Below are 19,908 nucleotides of genomic sequence, written 5' to 3' on the forward strand. Positions count from 1 at the left end.
AAGCAGTATTTAGCTTATAACAATGTTACGTCTTTGACATTTTGTACTATTGAAAATTTCGAATCGCTTCTGCTTGTTCTCTCATAGTGGAGGAATATTCAATAAATATACATATGTCCCAAGTGGGCATCCTCACGGGGCACTATCAGCGGGGTTTACATGCCGTGAGACTCGGAATTACTTCAAGTCTTTTATGCGTCAGCTGTATGGAGGATGAGGTGAAATCATCTCAGCACTGGCTCGCTAGCTGCCCAGCTCTCGCGGAACTAAGATTCAACCATCTGGGTTCTACTTCTTTTCTGCGCCTGCTGATATAGCGGGTCTTGTTATCAAAAATCTGAAGAATTTAATCAGCAGCACTTAATCAGCCCACCTGAAAAACTTAATAAGCCCACCGCTATCCTTTTCGTCCTATCGTTGTTTTTTTTTTTTGTTTTTTTTTTCCTTCACCTCTTTTCCCCCTCTTGCAATGGTATCACAAAGGATGAAGCACACTTCTTTCGTCCAAGTGGGCCCACTCTCTGGGCAACCATTACAACCTAACCTAACCGCACGCATGGATTTTAACCTGTGCATTGCCGAATGGTAGTCATTTGACTTTAACCCTTTTTTAATTAGCATTGAAAGTTGATGAGGTGTTACCAGTGAAACTGTTAGTGATTGGCGAATGCAAGTTTAATTTCGGCAATGCCGATGACATTTGATCTTCCTGCTTGATTTCTTAATTCTAAAATTATTTGTTTTAAATATCCATTTGTTACACTGTTGATTGTTAAATTTCAGTTATACAATTTTTGTGTTCCTTTTCTTGGTATTTCCTTCCATATTTTTACTTTTTCATTTCGGTGTCTATCGGTGTCAGTGTCTACCACAAGATGTTGCACTTTTATTTTTATTTAATTTACTTCAAATTTCTGTATTTATACTCTACTAATTTATTTCAGTGTCCTAATTTTTTTTATTTTTATTATTAATACTTTCATTTCAGGGTTCTGCTTCTTTTTGCTTCTGTTCTATTTTTTTATTATTATTGAAATAATATTTAATAAGCATCAGCAATGTTTGACCTCAATTATTTTTACAATTAAATGTTGTCAAACAGTCAAAACGCAATTGTTTTTAATAACTTCACCGTTGGGTGGCCCATACAGACTAAGAGGCTAAATCCAGATGTTCGAATTTTGCCGAGTATCGCTTTTTTGCGCGGTCCCTTCTCGGTCGCGCAATGCTTTAATTAAAATGATTTTTTAAGTTTTTTCTTACGAGTTTTTATTAAGCACTATGTACGTCTTTGGTGCGGTCGATTAGACTGACTTTTACAATGATTTTAATTTATATGCTACCCTAAGTTCGACCTAAGAAGTTGCTTGGTCAGCAGAAGTTAGTCGGGTAGCGGGTAGTGCACATCTGTAATGTTCAGAGAGCCCGGATGCCCCTGAAACGCTCATTTATATTTTTATGCTTTGGAATGGATGCGCGTGTCCCGTATTTCATACAAAATTGCAAGAAAAAGGACCTTTAAGTTAGTTAAATCACGTGCAGCTGGACTTTCATAAAAAAAAGTGGAAATATGAGTAGAGCATATTGTACATTGCTGGTTTGCTTGAAATCACAAGTGAATGTATTAATGCAGAAGCAGATCTGCTCTACCTAAGTTTATCAATAACGGTTTATTAAAACTTCAAATAAAATCACGCGTTATGTTACCAAAGTGGAAATATCTGAATTATATTGTATGTACGGATGTACGTACCTTTATTTACGTAAAATATAATTATAAATAATCACATTGCAGCAGTAAGGCAACTAGCCTCTGAGGTTATTGGCCTGACTGAGAGTAACTCTCAGCGCAGGTTTTACGTGACATATGTATGTATAAGCTGAAGTCCAAAATAAAGAAGATGTGCTATAATAGAAACGACAGAAGCTTTGTTCTGAGAACTTCGAGTTTATTTATTCCCCTCTGGCCTCGATACTCTATTTTGCGCGATCTAAAAGCTTTTCGAAAGACTGTTTCAGGTCATTGCCCGGAATGTTCTTTCGGGATGTCGGTACAAGCCATGGTCTAAACGGACGCAAAACGTTTTCCCTTCATGACCTAATGCAATTTTCCGGGAGCCAAATCACATGAATGCGGTGAGTGATTAATGGTTAAATAAGATTTCTAGACAAAAAATCAGTCACGAAAGTCGATCGATAAGATGGTGTATTATCATGCAATATGCGCCATCTTCCTCCTTCGCGGTATTCACGAATGCGAAGCAACAAACGCCTCAAAACGCCAAGATAGAAAATTGCATTGACGGCTTGGCCCGTTGGCACGAACTCCCTGTGGACAATTCCGTTGGGTTCATAAAAACAAAAGAGAATCGACTTGATTTTTGACTTCTCGTCTGGGGCCTTCCATTCGGCTCTTTGACGCTTAGTTTCAGGTTCGTGTTGGAAACACCACGTTTCATCACCAGTTACAATGTTGCAAAGGAAATTCTCGTCATTCCTCGCCTCTTTAATGAGGTCTTTCGACTGTTGAATTCTGAGCAATTTTTGGTCCTCAGTTAACTTGTGTGGAATGAAACGTGCACAGACTTTTCGTAAGCCCAAATCATCAGTTGAAATGCGAAAAATCGATGGTTTGGAAATATTCAGTTCCGATTCCATGAATTTCAACGATGCTTTCGATTCATTTTTGATCAGTTTACTACAGCTTTTTTTTTTTGTCGGGACAGACTTGTAAGTACAGCACTCGGACACATTTAAATCCATTGTACTGCACTCGGATTTCCTTTTTAATTTTCTTTAAATCTACTACACCTCCGAAGAAATCTGAGTAGATCTTGCGGTGCCAAGGAGCCAAGGTGGTCGGTTCTTAACACATCAGTGCTAAAAAACTCAAACCTGATTCAAGTGAAAGCGGGGCAGACGCACTGGAAGTGGTCCGCCGTCTCATCCTCCTCTTCACAAGTAGGGCATAGTACACTGTCTGAGCTGCCCACCTTTTGCATGTGCTTTGCATATAGAAAGTGGCCCGTCATTAGTCCATCCAGCCTCCTACAGTCCCATTTGCTTAGTGACAGGTTTGCGACAGTCGGTCGGACATTACAGGTAATATCAGTTTTGTCCATCTGCAGCCTCTCTCAGCCTGCCAAGCTCGATTCTGGGTTAGAGTAACCCGTTTGCTAACTGTGGCTTTGATGGTTGCAGAAGGGAGTGGAAGAACGGGCTCCGGGCCAAGAAAGTTGGCCTCAGAGCCCGGTCTGACTAAAGAGTCAGAGATCTCGTTACCCACGTATCCCACGACCCATGTTAGCATTAGGTTATCAAGTCTCCCGTCATAGTTCAGCCTGGATTTACAGGGCTCGACTACCCTTGAAGTGGTTGGGGGCTTGTCTAAGGCCGATAGAGCTTCTTGAACAGTATTCAACCCGCTTGAAACACAGATGCATGCGTTCCAAGGGCAAAGTGCTGTTTTGTCCTGCTGGATTGCACGTAGACCTCAGCCGGAGCTGGGCTCGGTCCTATGCCCATCCGTGAAAATGCGAAAACAGTGTTTGCCGGGCTCATTTTCAGAGTTTGACCACAGTTGAGCCTCTGGCAGCACCGCACTGTATCTCTTATCAAGCACGACTCTGGATTGCATTGAGTCATGGGGCATGGCGAGGATCGTTGGATCAAAGTCCATTCATTCTCTGTTGTCCAATGCCGGACAGGGGCCGTTCCAAATTCCATTGTGTTTCAGCCTGCAGATGGCCTTCAAGGTCTCTCCCTGAATGAAAACATCAAGTGGTGGGAGACTAATCAGATCATCTAATGCCGGGCCTGAAGTAGTCGGAGCAGTTCCGGTGCAACAGATGGCCACAGTGCGTTGTAGTCTTGATAAGGTACTCTGACTCTCACGAGAGGGAGTCTATTCTTCCAGACCACTGATGCATAGGTGGTAATAGGTCTTATCATAACCGTGTAGATCCATAGGACCTTTGTAGGAGAAAGAGCCCAATAATACCCTTGTAGGAAGCTGTCAGTGCTTTGGATGTCTTTGTTTCAACGTGTGATTTCCAGAGGAGCTAACTATCGAGGATCACTCCAAGATATTTAATTTCCTTGAATAGCTGGATTGTGACTCCTTTTAGCTTAGGCCGAACGAGTCCATCAAGCTTCCTCCTTCTAGTGAAGAGGACAGTGCCAGTCTTGGTGCTGGCCAGATGTTCATAAGCGAAAGGGTTACCAAACAGGCAACTTCGTCCGCATATGCTTGTGCGTAGGCTCCCATGCACCAGAGCAATGCAGATAGCACACTGCCTTGGGGGCAACCTCTATTAACCCGAGACGATTCTTTGGGCCATCATCGAACGAGTCCAATTCACTAGCACCCTGTCAACACCGTGTTCAGCTTACTCATGACAGAAAGGGAGCAGCCTCTTCATGACAGGAACCTTTCTTAGCGCTCGGAAACTTGTCATTGCTTACCGAAGGGCGAAGCAACTTTTTGGTGTTTTACGATAGAGGTTTTCGACCCGTGCACTGCCTATTGATTCTCATGCACCAACTTATCTGGCTACGTCAGTCGTCTTCCATTAATTCTTTGAAACCCTTATTGGAAATTATTCAGACATGTGACACATGCTTCTAAGTGACTTTATTTGGCGCTATATATATTCGTTTTGAAAATTTGGAAATTTGTTTAGTTTGAGAATTTGGGAAAAAGAAATATCTCGAAAAGTATCGATCGAACAATTTAAAGTTTATTCTCGTTATCAAGGTGACATTTCACACTAAACAGATTCTTTTGCTTTTATTTGTATGTTCCATTCAGTTGTGAATTACGGGGTGTTAACAATGAAAGTCGACAAAGAGAAAATTCGGTATATTTTACAGTTGTCTTTCGTAATGAAAATGTAAGCCAGGCCGCTGAGATTGTGAATGGTGTTTATGGTGCCTGTTATCGATACTGTAATAGCTAATTACGTGCAATTTTGGATTCATCGATTCTTTTCCGACGTTTTTGATGTTAAAGAAAATGTCGATAGAGAAATAATCGGATATAACCGGCATGTTAGTAGTCATAGCATATCCCCAGGAGCTAAATATCGACTATAAAACAGTTTTGACCCTTTGCGTAAACATTTTACCCAAAAATAATGGATTTCTTCTTGCTCAAACTAATATGGATGCATGTCCGTGTGTATGGTATGTATGTAGAAAGAAAAGTACAGAAGAGTAACTCTCAGCGCAGATTGTATGTTACAAATTTCCTTGTAAAAGGGTGCTTGACAAAACCCATTCATTCTAGCTACGAGAGGATGGTTCGAAGATATCGCTTGTTATAATATTATACATCCTACCCAGCTGAACCCTCGCGATTCAGTATATTTTTACGAGGATGGTTCGAAGATATCGCTTGTTATAATATTATACATCCTACCCAGCTGAACCCTCGCGATTCAGTATATTTTTATCTGGTCTATCACGTCTGGCACGTCCCGTATGACAGGCCCAGGCCGTGAACATCAGAGATCGACCTACTAGAAAACCACCAGGTGTGATAGTTACCTCATTAATGGCTAGAATTTTAGCCTGAAACACGCTACAGTGACTACTTCAGGCCCGGTATTAGATACTCTGGTTGGTCTACCCCCACTTGGTGCTTTCCTCCAAGGAGAGGCCTTGAAGGCCATCTGCAGGTTGAAACACAATGGAAACTGGTACGGCCCCTGTCCGGCATTGGAAAACAGAGAAGGCATAGACTTCGATCCAACGATTCTCCCCATGTCCGACTGACTGTCGCAAACCCTCCTGTCATTAAGCAGAAGGGACTGCAGACAGCTGGTTGGACTGATGACGGGCCGCTTTCTATGGGCGAAGCACATGGGAAAGGTAGGCATCTGAGAGAGTGTACTCTGCCCTGCTTGAGACCACTTTCTGTGCGTCTGCCCATCCTTCGGTCGAATCAAGTTTGAGGTCTTTGGCACTGATGTGTTAAGAACCAACCACCTTGGCTCCTTGGCACCACAAGATCTACTCAGATTTCTTCAGAGATCGGGTAGATTCAATGAGTATTAAAAGGGAGTTCGAGTGTAGTACAATGGACTTAATTGTGTCTGAGTGCTGCACTTGCTAGTTGTCCCGACAAAAAAAAAAGATTAGGAAGCCGACCCGAAACACCAAATACCGTAAACAGTTTTTTCTACCAGGTATATTGTCAACCCACTCACGTCTAGTCGGAATTGTAGTACGTAATAACCTTTTAATATATGGTTCATCTAGGCAATGGTCAACAGGATCAAGTGGGCCCACACCGAGTGTAATGGAGTTACCAGACTATAATCCCGTGAGGAAGAATAGGTCTGATATAGCTAGTGAGCGTTCTTCGGAGAAAATCCAAACATGCGTCCTATGGCCTTTTTGCATGAAAATAAAGCTACAGTAGCTTTCTTCACCCATTCCACTACATTCATGTTTCAATTTAGTTTCTTTTTAGCTTTTTCCTATTTCTAGTGTTATATATACATATATATATTATATAATTGGCGCTTACACCCTTTTTGGGTGTTTGGCCGAGCTCCTCCTCCTTTTTGTGGTGTGCGTCTTGATGTTGCTCCGCAAATGGAGGGACCTACATTTTTCAGCCGACTCCGAACGGCAGATATTTTTTATGAGGAGCGTTTTCATGGCAGAAATACACTCGGAAGTTTGCCATTGCCTGCCGAGGGGCGACCGCTATTAGCAAAATGTTTTTCTTAATTTTCTCTGTGTATTCCTAGTCTTACACTATTTAATAACGGCTTCACGCTTTGGGAAATGTAATTCTGTTTTCTAAGCGTTCACACCCAAACCGCTATTTGGAATCCATCTTGACAGATTATTAAGAGCAGTGTGCATTAGATCGCTTAGAGTTGAAAGAGATGTACAATATGTGGCAACAACTATGCTATCAGAGTAAGCGATTACTTTAAAGCCCCTCCATCTCCGATCGTTGACGGTCAGGTTCCACAGAAGAGGAGAAAGAATATCTCCTTGAGGAGTTCCTCTGAAAACTGTGCAAGCGGGGCATGATGCACCTAATTTGGAAATTATTTTCCGACTATCTAGTAGGTTACGTACTAGTAGACTAATTACACATCAACTGCAACAGTGCAAAGAGCCGAGAGTATTTTCTGGAGGGACATTATTAATCGCCCCTTCAATGTTTCGAAAGGGTATTAGAGTGTATTCTTTAACCGAGAAAGATTCTCAATAGTACCCACGATGATTGCAGGCAATATCGGTTGTATAATCCTTAGTATAAACATTGTGTAACTGTCGTGAAGTTACCACTGTTCAAGCAATCTTTTGTGGGAGGATTGATTGATAATAAGTTTTTCGGAAGGACATGAAGCTGAAGCTTTACTGAAGCGATGCCGTCGGGACCAAGTCATTTATAATTTTTGAAACTAACCGCCCATCGAATCTTGGTTCTAGAAATGATTTCTATTATAATGTTAATTGTTGTAATGTTCGCTATGATGTAACGCTGGGGTGGCGGAACCAGTAAAGATGCCTTTACTACCAGGAAAGCGAGTATCTAATAGAAGATTCAGAGATTCCCTACTAGACGTGGCCCGCAAACCGATCGGCCTTTTTACAAAACCTAGGGACATAGATAACACTGCCCTGCATCGGTTTTGCGAATAAGATGGGACCTAGTGATCCCGAAGGGAATTTTCGCGCTAAGCACGAATCCGAGTTCAAAAATTTTCCATCACGTCAGGTCTTCGAGAAAAAGGGGGTTGAAACCCCTAAAAATAGCGTATTTGGCCACTTTTCAAAAATTGTGGAGCAGAACCCTAACGTGCTACGATCTTCGTTATTGTCAGTAATTGAAGGTTGAACTTTGCTCTTTGAAATAAGCCCAAACTCAAATTGTTCGCATGCACCCTTAGAGTAGGGGGTGTACTTATGTCTACGGGGGTAGAGAAACAAATGAGCATGGGAACTTATCTACACCCAAGATAAGTGCACTGTTCCTAAGGTATTTAGTGTCGCTGATTACAAATCTGAAGTCAAACATTCCATTTAAAAAGAAATAAAAAAAATCAAATTCAAATTATATCTTATCTTGGGTGTAGATAAGTTCCTATGTTCATTTTTTTCCCTACCCCCGTAGACATAAGTGATTACCAAGGCCGTTTTAAGGCGTTTACGTGAAGCCATTCGCCGTAAACGGCCCGAATTGTGGAAGGACAATTCGTGGATTCTGCACGACAACAACGCGCCATCGTACCGAGCCTTGATTGTACGCGAATATAAGACCAAAAACTTAATAAATACTATCGAACAGCCACCGTATTCGCCAGATCTCGCACCCTGTGACTTTTTTCTCTTCCCAAAACTAAAATTGCCACTTCGGGGAAGGCGTTTTGAGTCGATTGAAGACATTAAAAAAAATTCGCTAAAGGAGCTGAAGGCCATCCCGGCGCCGGCCTACCAGCGGGCCATGGATGACTGGGTTGTTCGTTGGAATATTTGTATCGGCTCAAAAGGAGCCTATTTTGAAGGCGATCCAACAAATAATGATGAATAATATGAAAAAATGTTTTTTTTTTTTAAATTCCGGGTACTTATTTTACACAATGTATACATCAAATTGACTAATTTTTATGTAAAAACTCTCTGGTCATGCGTAACAAAAGCTGTATCACTGCGCTTCATACCGTTTCAAATGATGTTCGAATAAATACTAACTCTTCTTTACCATTCCAAGGCTTTTGACACTGTCAATCACAAGCTAATGTGTCTGAAGTTAAAGAATTTATTTCACCTTTCATCCTCGGCGGAAGACCTAATCGGCTCATATCTTTTTGGTCGATCACAAGCAGTAGGCAACACAATGTCCAACCATATCTAGAGGAGTTCCTCAAGAGTCGATTCTTGGTCCCCTGCTGTATGTTTTGTATTGCAATTGCTCAACTGCACTTGAGCTCCCCTAATCACTCATTAAACCATTGTATACATAACCTCAATAGGGACTTAGACTTAGTCAACGAGTGGGCAAGTAGCAATGGTCTGGTCTTGAATCCAAATAAGTCGCAATGTACGAGTATTGCTCCCTTTAAAAAACATTTTGACATCAATGTTTATGACACAATTTTATTAAACAGATCGACGATATGGTATATCGATGTAGCTAAGAACCTAGGTGTACGATTTAATAGAAAACTAACGTGGGATAATCATATCTGTAGCAGATCTCTATGGTTAACATAGCACCTAACACCAATGCCCACAAGACTGCTCATTGCGAAATCCTATTTACTACCAACGTTAGTGTACGCTTGTGAACTCTATGCTAACACTGATAGTCAATGCGATAAGAAAGTCAAAGTGATTTATAATAATATTGCCAGGTATATATATAGCAAAAATCGCTATGATCACATCTCTCTGCACGCTCGCAAGATAACCTCGCTATCACTCGACAGATACAGTTCGTTTTTACGTTAATATCGCGATTTGCATATTTTGGATGAATTTATATTCAAATAATATGTATATGTACATAATTGGCGCTTGCAACCTTTATTGCGCATTTGGAATAGTTCCTTCTCTTATTTGTGCTGTGCTTCTTAGCTCTTCGGTGGACCTTTTTTAAATGTGCCACATTTATAATTTATTTTTAAGTATTGTATCGTTTCGAAGAAGGCTGAAGAAAAAAAGGTGATTAAAAGAAAATTTGTGGTAAAATATGAAATCGTATTTATTTATGTATAGATTTGGTGGAAGGTAAGCACATGTATAAACGATTTTTTATTGCTGGTGATATACTGGATTCTTGTATACAATGCAATAGAAACAAGTTTTTCGCCGAAGCTTTTCGTCTCCTTGTAGACAAAGACGACAATCTCTCTTCGCTGTGAGTGTATTCCCAGGGAGAGTAATTGGTTTGTTGAAAAATGATTCCATAGCCAAACGAGTAGTGAAGTGAGAAATAATGGCTGGATTATTCATGCCATTTTTGATGTTTGCGATTTCGTTTTGCATCACTTTTTCTGAGCTCATCAGCTTCCTTGCACGTCATCTTGTTTAATAAATGAACTATACGTCACCACCCATTATGATACTTTATTTTGAGGGTAAATTACTTTTTATTTGACACTAACGTGTTAAGTGTTCAACGTCTACTTACTGACTGACTAAGAAATAGAAGCGACGCAGAATATATGATATAAGTTATATTAGTTCAACTTCCCTCTGGAGCAGTATTGATGCCTTGGTCCAGCGGCGGGTGTTGCTGACACGTCTCAAGTTATGTGTATTCAACTTCCTTCTGGAGCAGTATTGATTCCTTGGTCCAGCGGCGGATGTTGCTGATACGTCTCAGCCACTTCTTAATTCAATTAACTTTAGGATGGTTATGTTGGGGGACTTGACTTCGTCCCCTTGTTGGACTATTGGCTTTGTGGCTCAACAGTGTAAATTAATAGATCAAATATTAACGGCGGCGTGCCGGAGTAAAGCCAATCGTTCTTTATTGAATAATTGTCTGGACAGAACTGATTATAAGAATGGAGAGTATAAAAGACTAAAGCTAAGTACATAAATGGAAAACATGAATCTAAACCTAAATACATAATAAATATATAAAGATTATGCCATGGGTTTGTGTGTGGTCAGTAGAACCGACTCAGCATATTTCGGTCAGAACTCCAACGCTTGCGACATAACGGAAACGACTGGCCGTTGCTTCGACCCACATTATTTTGTTTATGTTGCATATGTGGTCGGGTTCAACGACATTGTTTGCGCGCGGGTTGCTCGGTGAATTCATTGCGAGGGAAGTTCGATGACTTGGCTGTTAACTTAATATATATACAGCCAGTACACAAAAAAAGAAAAACTAAACGACACAAAAACGGGTTTATATACGTGAAGGTAAGTTAAATTGCTGTGAAAGATAGTCTCAATATAGATTTAAAGTGAAAAAAAATGAAAAAAGAGGTAGAATAGTCAACCGAAGATGTAACTTGTTAAATCTTTTTTCTCGTCCTATTCGAGGATCCCTTTTATAAAGTTATATCCAGAAATCGTAAAAATATTAAATTTTAGGAAGCTACCTGGAAGCTCAAGTCGTTAGCTAGAATAGAAATATAGGGTTTTCCAAACAGAGGTGTATTTTGATATTCAAATAAAAAGGCTAAAATGCTTTATAATATATTTAAATGATCGGATGTTTATTTCATTATAAAGAGGAAGGTATGCCGTTAATAGAGGAAAATAACATCAGGCAAATGACCACCATGACCACACTTAAAGGACAATATCCTCCTCATGAAATTTTCCATAACCGAATTGCAAAGTGGCTGCCATATGTCCTTGATAGCCTCAGGTATTCCATCTTTGAGGTCTTGATTCGACATTGGGCTGTTGGCGTAGACCTTCTCTTTCACGTGGCCACCTCACAGACAATGTGTTAAATCACAAGATCTCGGTGGCCAGTTGTGATCACCTCTTCGAGAGATAACACGGACCGGAGACTTTTCACGTAGCGCCGTCTTGTTGAAAATAAACGTTGTCCAGATCAGTACCAACCGATCCCGGCCATAGAAAATCGTTAATCATCTCTCGATCCTTTTATTGGAAAACCCTTATATAGCAGAAATCGCTATTATTACATCTCTCTATGGGTTCGCAATATGTTGCTATCACTCGAGGATATGTTGAAGTGTCAAGTGTCAAGTGTCTTATAATGCTTCACAAAATCATAATCACTGAAGAGCATCCGCAGCTCAAAAGTCGTCTTCAAATTACCCATTCGTCACGATTCCAACAGCTTTTGCACTTGAAATTTACGACGCTAAAATCGTCAAAAACGTCAGTTTTTCGTCCATACCGTCCGCCTATGAAATAAACTACCCCTTAATCTCAGGACTACTAAATAATATATTGCACTTTAAAAGCATTAGTTAAATACTATGCACAGTAAAGGATAATTTGTACTATTTAATCATTTCTCTCTACTCTACTTCGCTAAATTCTTGTATTACTATTCCTTTTTCTACAAATCTTACTTTTACCTTTCATCAATAATGTAATTTAATTGTAATTTAATTGTAATTTAATAAGTTTTAGATGTTAAGTTAAAAATGTAATACATTTTTTATGCATTACTTGTAATACCATGCGATTTGAAAATAAAATCAAACATTATTTTGCCCACTAAGTTGCTAATATGCGCGAATTAAAATTGTACTCTATAAAAAATAAAAAAATATTCTTTATTCGTATCAAGACAATACAGTTACAGTGGCTTATGCACTACACAGAGGTTATACCCCGACTGTCGATTCCTTAGAGAATAACTCTATTTATACATTATTTTAATCGCTTAGGTATAGTTTATTTACGATGACTAATTTCTATGGAATGTGAGGGTTAGCTTAGCGCTCATTGTTATTTCTGTTGACTAATTTCTATGGAATGTGAGGATTAGCTTATCGCTTGGGTTATTCTTGTTATTGCCATTTCGTTCCTGATCTTGATTATTTTTAGTGTTAGGAGTACTAATCCTATACAAATGATAGTTATTATAGTAATTATTCATGTATATTTTACAGGGTGCTGTTCAATAGGTACAAATATTGTAGATAATTCTTCTATATTATTAAATTTGTATATTGATTGTGATTCTAACAATTCTAATACAGTTAGTTTTTCTTCATTTCGTCATGTATAATTCTAGATAGGATTTTGGCTCGATTTTCGTAAATTATATTATCTATTGTTATATTTTCGTTAAATTGAATGAGTTTTATACCTTCTATTTCATTTCCTTATTACTATATGTTTTCCCGTTACTAGAATATTTCCTTTTTCAAATATCTGTATCGGTACATTATTTTCCTTTATGAATTTACATTCAGCATTTCTTTTATCCAATATTTGAGTAGTACAAGAATCTTCTGAATTTTGTTCACATATTATTTGAGAGATTAGGTTTTTACAATTTTTCATTCTAATAAACTTAGTTTTACATTTTGCGATTCTTTTGTCCATTAATATTTTTCCTTTAAATGAAGATAGAGTAGCTATTTCATATCCTGTATATTTATTATATGCTTGGGTATTTATACATCAGAATTATATTATTTTCATATTGAATGACATGTATATCTGAATATTCTAAAATATTTATTGTAGTTACATCTGTTTTTTCGTGCTGTATAATATTTCTTACATCGTTTAGATTTAGTGAATTAGATAAAAAAGTATTATTTTTTGCTAAATTATTTGAGGTAATTATATTATTTAGTTCATTATAAACTTATGTTATTACCGTAATTTCAGATAGTTCTTTTATATTAAGTTTCTCCAATGTTTTCTCAAATTGATTAATTTTTATCGTAATGGTCTGGCGTTCCTATGATCTATTTTAATCCTGTGCCTAAGAAATCTAATGCTCTTTTATTAATTCTAGTTAAAATTTGGCTTTTAAGGGTTTCAATTTTATTCATTAATATCTTATTTTCAAGTTTTTTTTCTAGATTATACCAGTTCTTTATTATATTCTCATATGGTTCTAGAATTCGAGTTATATATTGTGTGGTATATGTGGTATAAATAATCGTATTTAGTAAATATATACATGTTGGATCCAATGATTCAATTAACTACATAACTAGTATGTAAAATAAAAAAAAAATAAATAATTGGCGCGTACACTTCTGTTAGGTGTTTGGCCGAGCTCCTCCTCCTATTTGTGGTGTGCGTCTTGATGTTGTTCCACAAATGGAGGGACCTACAGTTTCAAGCCGACTCCGAACGGCAGATATTTTTATGAGGAGCTTTTTCATGGCAGAAATACACTCGGAGGTTTGCCATTGCCTGCCGAGGGGCGACCGCTATTAGAAAAATGTTTTTATTAATTTTGCCTTCACCGAGATTCGAACTAACGACCTCTCGGTGAATTCCGAATGGTAATCACGCACCAACCCATTCGGCTACGGCGGTTACTAGTATGTAACCCCCGAAAATCGGGTGGGGAAAAGAAGAGAGGAGCTCATTACCAACTGTCAGTAAATCATTTTATGATTTGGGACCCTTTATGGAAACTAACAGTAAACGTAATGCAAATCGTTCTCGATCCTTTGGATCGACCGTATAAATTCTGCCTATTGCGTTGGCTAAATTTTTTCTTCTCTGCCACGAACGTAAACCTTGTTGCCAAGTGTAATGTTCAGGAATTTCTTGGAAAGGCAATGTATTTATTTGATACTATTTCAAAGGTATATTCATATATGATTTGATAATGGCCGCATACATAAAAATATACATGTACACACATAGAATACAATACAGAGAAGAAAAAAAAACACTTTAAAACGTATATCTGTGTCAAAAAGTTCGTTGATTTGATGGGTAATAGTGTTCTTTTAAATGGCGTTGGGCATCGTCTATTACTATAAAATTTGTCTGAGAATAGCCCAAATACAGTTTACCTTTGAAATAGTATCAAATAAATAACTAATTTCTCTCTCTCTCCTCATTTTTTAAAACTATTTAAAATTTTGAGTTTTGCAAAAGGATCAAACGCACACAAAATTTTTAAATACATACATACGTTTATATATTTTAGTTCAATTGTACCATATATGAACGAAAACAAAGGTGGATGCTTCTACCAATCATATCCAATACGTGACGTTTCAAACATTTATCACTTACTTACCTGCTCTATTCCTCCACTTAAAGTGGAACTCTTCTACGAACTCTTCTTGGTCGTCCTCTAGGCATGTTTTAAAATTAAATATGGATGTACTTTTTTCTTAAAATAAATTCTATTTTGCGTCTGTCCAAAACTCTTTCTAATTCGCACTGTTACCGTTGTTTTAAGTGAATTGACAAATTTCAAGTCAATTGTCAATTCATACCAATTATTGCCATCAGAACAAAATTTTGAAAAAAATTCGCAGCGCCCGTTGGGACTATGTTCATGAATACATATTTATTAGTAAAGAGAACAAAACAAATCAATTATTGAGAATCCAAATATATAGGGGAGGGGGCCCAGTTGTGACGCAGGCCCAGTTGTGACGCAGCTAAATATTTTTGACATGCGGTATGAAAATGACAGTTTGAGCCCTGCCAATCATGTTAGTTTGACGTTCAGCAGTTTTTGTGCAGACACCAACGTTAGTAGTCGCATTGTGTATACACGCACCAAACATCGTGTTGAAAATCGTGCGAAAAAGTTATTTTGATTTTTTTCAAAGTACCAAAATTTTGTGAAATTAACAGTGAAAAGGCGAGTGTAATGCATCAAAATATTGTATTTGCCGTATATTTTGTGATTCTATATGGATTTATGTGATTATGTGGTGTCTATAAAAAACTTGCTTGTCATACACAAAATAGCATCGTGACCCGGTGGTGACTCAGCGGGTGGCCCAGTTATGACGCACCTTTTTTTTGCACTACGATCATATAGAACTGCCGAATTCCTACATTTTTGTTGTTGTTTAAAAAAAACCAACTGCCAACTCGATCAATTGCAACGTATGCAAGCGTCCAGTTCATTTGAAGTGCGCCAACATGCAGGCAAGTTATTTCACTTGCAAACACTGCGAAAGTGACGTGGACGACGACTAGGAATATTTAGATGACGATGATGAATAAAAATCGTTGTCATTTATGGCCATTGAAGGACATTTTCTTTTGTATTTTTCATTATTTTTGCCATTGAAAGCCTTCAAAATAAATAAATCATTAAATCACAACAATTGGTGTGACATTCCTTTCATATTTTCTCATTTCCAGTAAATTTCTTGAGGTGCGTCACAACTGGGCCACTTTTTTTTTGTCCTAAAAAAAGTTATCCTGAAAAAATTTGTTCCAAAATTTTTTGAGTAACTCAAATAAACATACTTTCTTTGGAGAAAAGTTGCGTTTGGTTAATAGTTAAATGTTAAACTTCTTCATTTTTCAATTTGCGGAACTGAGGAAAAAATTTTAATTTTTTTCAAAACCCGCGTCACAACTGGGCCCCCTCCCCTACAATGCTGTGCTCATTAGAAAGAGAGCTAAACAAAGCAAACGTACTCATATAGGTTTTTTTTTTTGGAGGTGGCAAAAAGCATTGAAAGCCGAAAAGTGTGAAACTTGTCTTTCGACTCACCCACTAAAAACCCCACCCCAGCTCCGTTTCCCTCCCGCGGGACGACCGTTAGGTAATACTTCACGGGAGGGGGAGCGGCCTATTGCCTCTTCATGAAAATCTGCGCTGATGTTCAGCACGTCGCAGTTTGGTATTTACTTATCGTTAAGTATTAATTCTGGGAGGGGAGCGGCCTATTGCCTCTACTTGAAAATCTGCGCTGCTGTTCAGCAGGACGGAATTTGGTGATTCCTAATGCCGTTAAGTATTACTAGGTACTACTTCACGGGAGGGGGTGTGGCCTATTGCCTCTACGTAACAATCTGCGCTGTTGTTCATTGCGACGCAGCTTGGTAATTACTATCCTTGCCATGTTACTGACAGCGGACCAATGTTCTTTTGAGTCAAGCATGATATCTACTAGGTTGCTAACCATTATTGGCTTCCCCACCCTATCACTCAATTCTACTCTTTCCAGCTCGAAACGAGGGCAGACAAAGAAAACATGTTCTGCATCTTCAACTAGACTGTCGCAAAAGGTGCAGTACGGGTCATCTTCGTGCTTAAATCTATGCAGATAAGCCTTAAAGCATCCATGCCCACTAAGTACTTGGGTCAGGTAGAAATCTATCTGACCATGCTTTCGATTTATCCATCTTGTGATATTCGGGATCAATCGATATGTCCATCGTCCGTTCATGGAGTTCCACCATTCCTCCTGCCAAGTACGGATGCTTCGCTCCCGTTCATTCCTTCGGTTAGTCAGCTGTGCCGGATCCGCTCGATGTTTTTTTATTTCTGCGAATTCTAGTGCAGTCAGCTTAACTGGTAGCATACCCGCGAGGACTAATACAGCATCTTCCGATACTGTGCGGAATGCACAGCACACCCTGAGGGCACATAACCGGTATACCGATTGAATGCTTTTCATGTATGTGCTGCAGTTAGTTGCTTCGACCCAGGCTGGTATCGCATATAGCAAGATAGATGATATCACACTGCTAAGCAACTTCCTAGAAGCCTGCCTAGGTCCTCTCGTATTCATCATAATACGTGTCAATGCGGTTACAGCCTTCGCTGCTTTATCGCTGGCGTATGTTAGATGCTGTTTAAAGCTTAACCTGTGGTCAATCATTACCCCGAGATATTTGATGTACAGCTTAGATTCTAGTGCGTGGTCACCTACTCTGAGATTTGCTGTTTCAACTATTTTCCTGCTACTGGTGAGAACTGCCTCTATTTTATGGTTTGCAAGGCTTAAACCACTAATGCGCAGCCAATCTTTTGTGATTTCGACCGCTTGGTTGCAAATCGCTTCGGCCTGGTTTAGGAATTTAGCAACGACTACGATTGCAATGTCATCAGCAAACCCTATGATTTTGGATCCTGGAGGTAGTTGGAGACGCAAAACTCCATCGTACATTATATTCCAGAGGAGTGGGCCCAACACTGACCCCTGTGGTACTCCTCCGGTTACTCTGTACCTTTTCATTCCTTCGTCGGTTTTGTATTGCAGCACTCTGTTAGTGAAGTAGCTTGCAACAATTTTCCGAATGTAGGCTGGGACTCGGAAATTCTCCAGCGCATCTAGGATTTTGCCCCAGTTTGCTGTATTAAATGCATTTTTTACATCTAACGTTGTGACTAGACAATACTCTTTATCACCGTAGATCCAGCGAGAACCTTCAATCGCTTTGTGAGCAATGCGCTTAACCGCTATAACAGCATCTGTGGTAGAGCGTGTTTTACGGAAGCCATATTGGTGCGGCGATAACCCTCCGGCACTATCGATGGAAGATTCCAGGCGATTTACAATTAGCCTCTCTAGTATTTTCCCTGCCGTGTCCAGTAAGCATAGTGGGCGGTAACCTGAGGGATCTTCCGCCGGCTTAGACCCTTTTGGTATTAGCACTAGCTTTTGCAGTTGTAAACGTCCACAAAGATTTCTGGATGCTTTTGGATTACCAACTTAAGAGCTTCATTCGGGATCGCATCGGGCCCGGGTGCCTTATTGCCTTTGATCTGTTTGAAAATGTGCAAAATTTCGTCAGCGTTGGCCAGGCATCGATTTCCATCGTCCTCCATACAGCTGGCCGTGTTGGCTGCGATGCCTTGCTGTTGGGGGAACAATGTTTTGACCACGTTGCGCAGAATAACCGGACACGTCGTAGGCAGCGGTTTGAAGGCTTTTGTTTTTTTCATCACCAGCTGGTATGCAAATCCCCATGGATTGCTGTCAGCATCCTCGCATAGTTTTTGGAAGCACTGGCGTTTGCTGCTCTTAATTGCATTTTTTAGCGTGTTCCTTTTTTGTTTAAATAGGAGTCTGTAGGAGTCTGTTCCTTTCAAAGCTGGTCGTGCCTCTCGACCGCTGATATGTTCTTCTTGCTCTATTGCAACCTTCGCGTGCTGCAGAGATTTCTTCCGTCCACCAGTAAACGGGCTCTCTGTGGTTTTATTAGGCCTTGTTTTACTCATAGCTGCATCACATGCTTTAGTGAGTTGCCTCATGACTTGGTTAGTTTTTTCAGCCGCATTTCCAGTAGGTGTAAAATTTGCCATCATTATCTCGAACACTTCCGGGTCCAAAGTTCCCACCCGGTATCTGACCTCGTGCGAGTTAGATGACTTCGGCTTATCATGTTTGCCTATAACGCAAAGTATTGCAAAGTGATCACTACCAGTGTAATACTGGCTAAGGGACCATCTCGTACTACTCACGAGGCTAGAGCTAACAAATGTCAGGTCGATTATTGACCCTTTCCCTGCTCTTTGGAATGTTTGCTGGTTCCCGGTATTCATAAGCGCTATGTCAAGCATAGCGAACGCTTCTAAAAGGGCTTTACCTCTAGGGGTGGTTCGAGGGCATCCCCAGTTCACTGCCCAAGCGTTAAAGTCGCCAGCTACAATGACCGGGCTATGATCTTTAATGTCATGTGCAAGTTCTTCCAGTGCGTGTATGGCTTCCGCTAGGGTTAAGCTAGGTGGAAGATAACAGCTGTAAACAAACAGCTTACCAACACGGGCTCGTACATAGCCACGTGTTGCGTTTATATTCGTCATTCGTGACCTTAACATTCCACAATTCCATATAGCCGATTTGCCTGTTGTGTCGGATACCCAGTCATTCCCATTTCGGTATTTATAGGGTTCGCTGAGTATTGCAATATCTATTTTGTGCTCTCGTACAGACTGTTCGAGCAGGCTTTGAGCCTTCTCGCAGTGATTTAAATTCAGTTGGAGAAACTTCATTTATGTCGCATTTCTTTGAGTGCTCTTTGATATAAAGGGCACTTGTTGCTAGTCATCGCGTGTTCGGTGTCGCTTATTTGTTTCTTTTTGCAAATTAAGCAACTTGCTGTTTGGGTACAACTCTTCGCCTGGTGATCTTTACTGCCGCATTTAAAGCAGGACTTGGTGAAGTCGTCCGTACTTTTGCATCTCGCTGCGACATGCCCGTACTCCATGCACTTGAAGCACCTTTTCGGGTCAAGTTTTTCTCTAGTACGGCAGATAACTAGGCTAATCCGTATTTTTCCTGCTGCTGTAAGCTTAGTGGCGATCTCTGGTGTAACTTTAAGAGTCGCCGTTTGCGTCCCACCATAAGCTTTTCGCAAGTTAGCAACTGCAGACAAAGGCACATTTAGCTCCCTGAATTGGCTAGTTATAGCTTCATGGACTTCGTCTTTCGTCGTGATTTCGTCGAGATCACGAATTTCGATTTGGTGTAGTTCAGTTAGTGTCCTTACTTCCACTACATCTCCTAAGGCAGCTTTAACTGCTTC

The 19,908-nt window shown here is 39.7% G+C and overlaps 1 long non-coding RNA gene across 1 annotated transcript; it reads right to left on the minus strand.

Annotated features, from left to right (window-relative positions):
- Window positions 1-9,705: 9,705 nt before the first annotated feature.
- LOC128869595 (uncharacterized) lies at window positions 9,706-10,471 on the minus strand. The gene is made up of 2 exons (XR_008455341.1): window positions 10,160-10,471; window positions 9,706-10,093 (listed from the first exon to the last, which is right to left on the minus strand). It is a non-coding gene; the product is annotated as an uncharacterized LOC128869595 (long non-coding RNA).
- Between the last annotated feature and the right edge of the window lie 9,437 nt (window positions 10,472-19,908).

This window comes from Anastrepha ludens, chromosome X (assembly GCF_028408465.1).
Source record: "Anastrepha ludens isolate Willacy chromosome X, idAnaLude1.1, whole genome shotgun sequence".
NCBI lineage: Eukaryota > Metazoa > Arthropoda > Insecta > Diptera > Tephritidae > Anastrepha > Anastrepha ludens.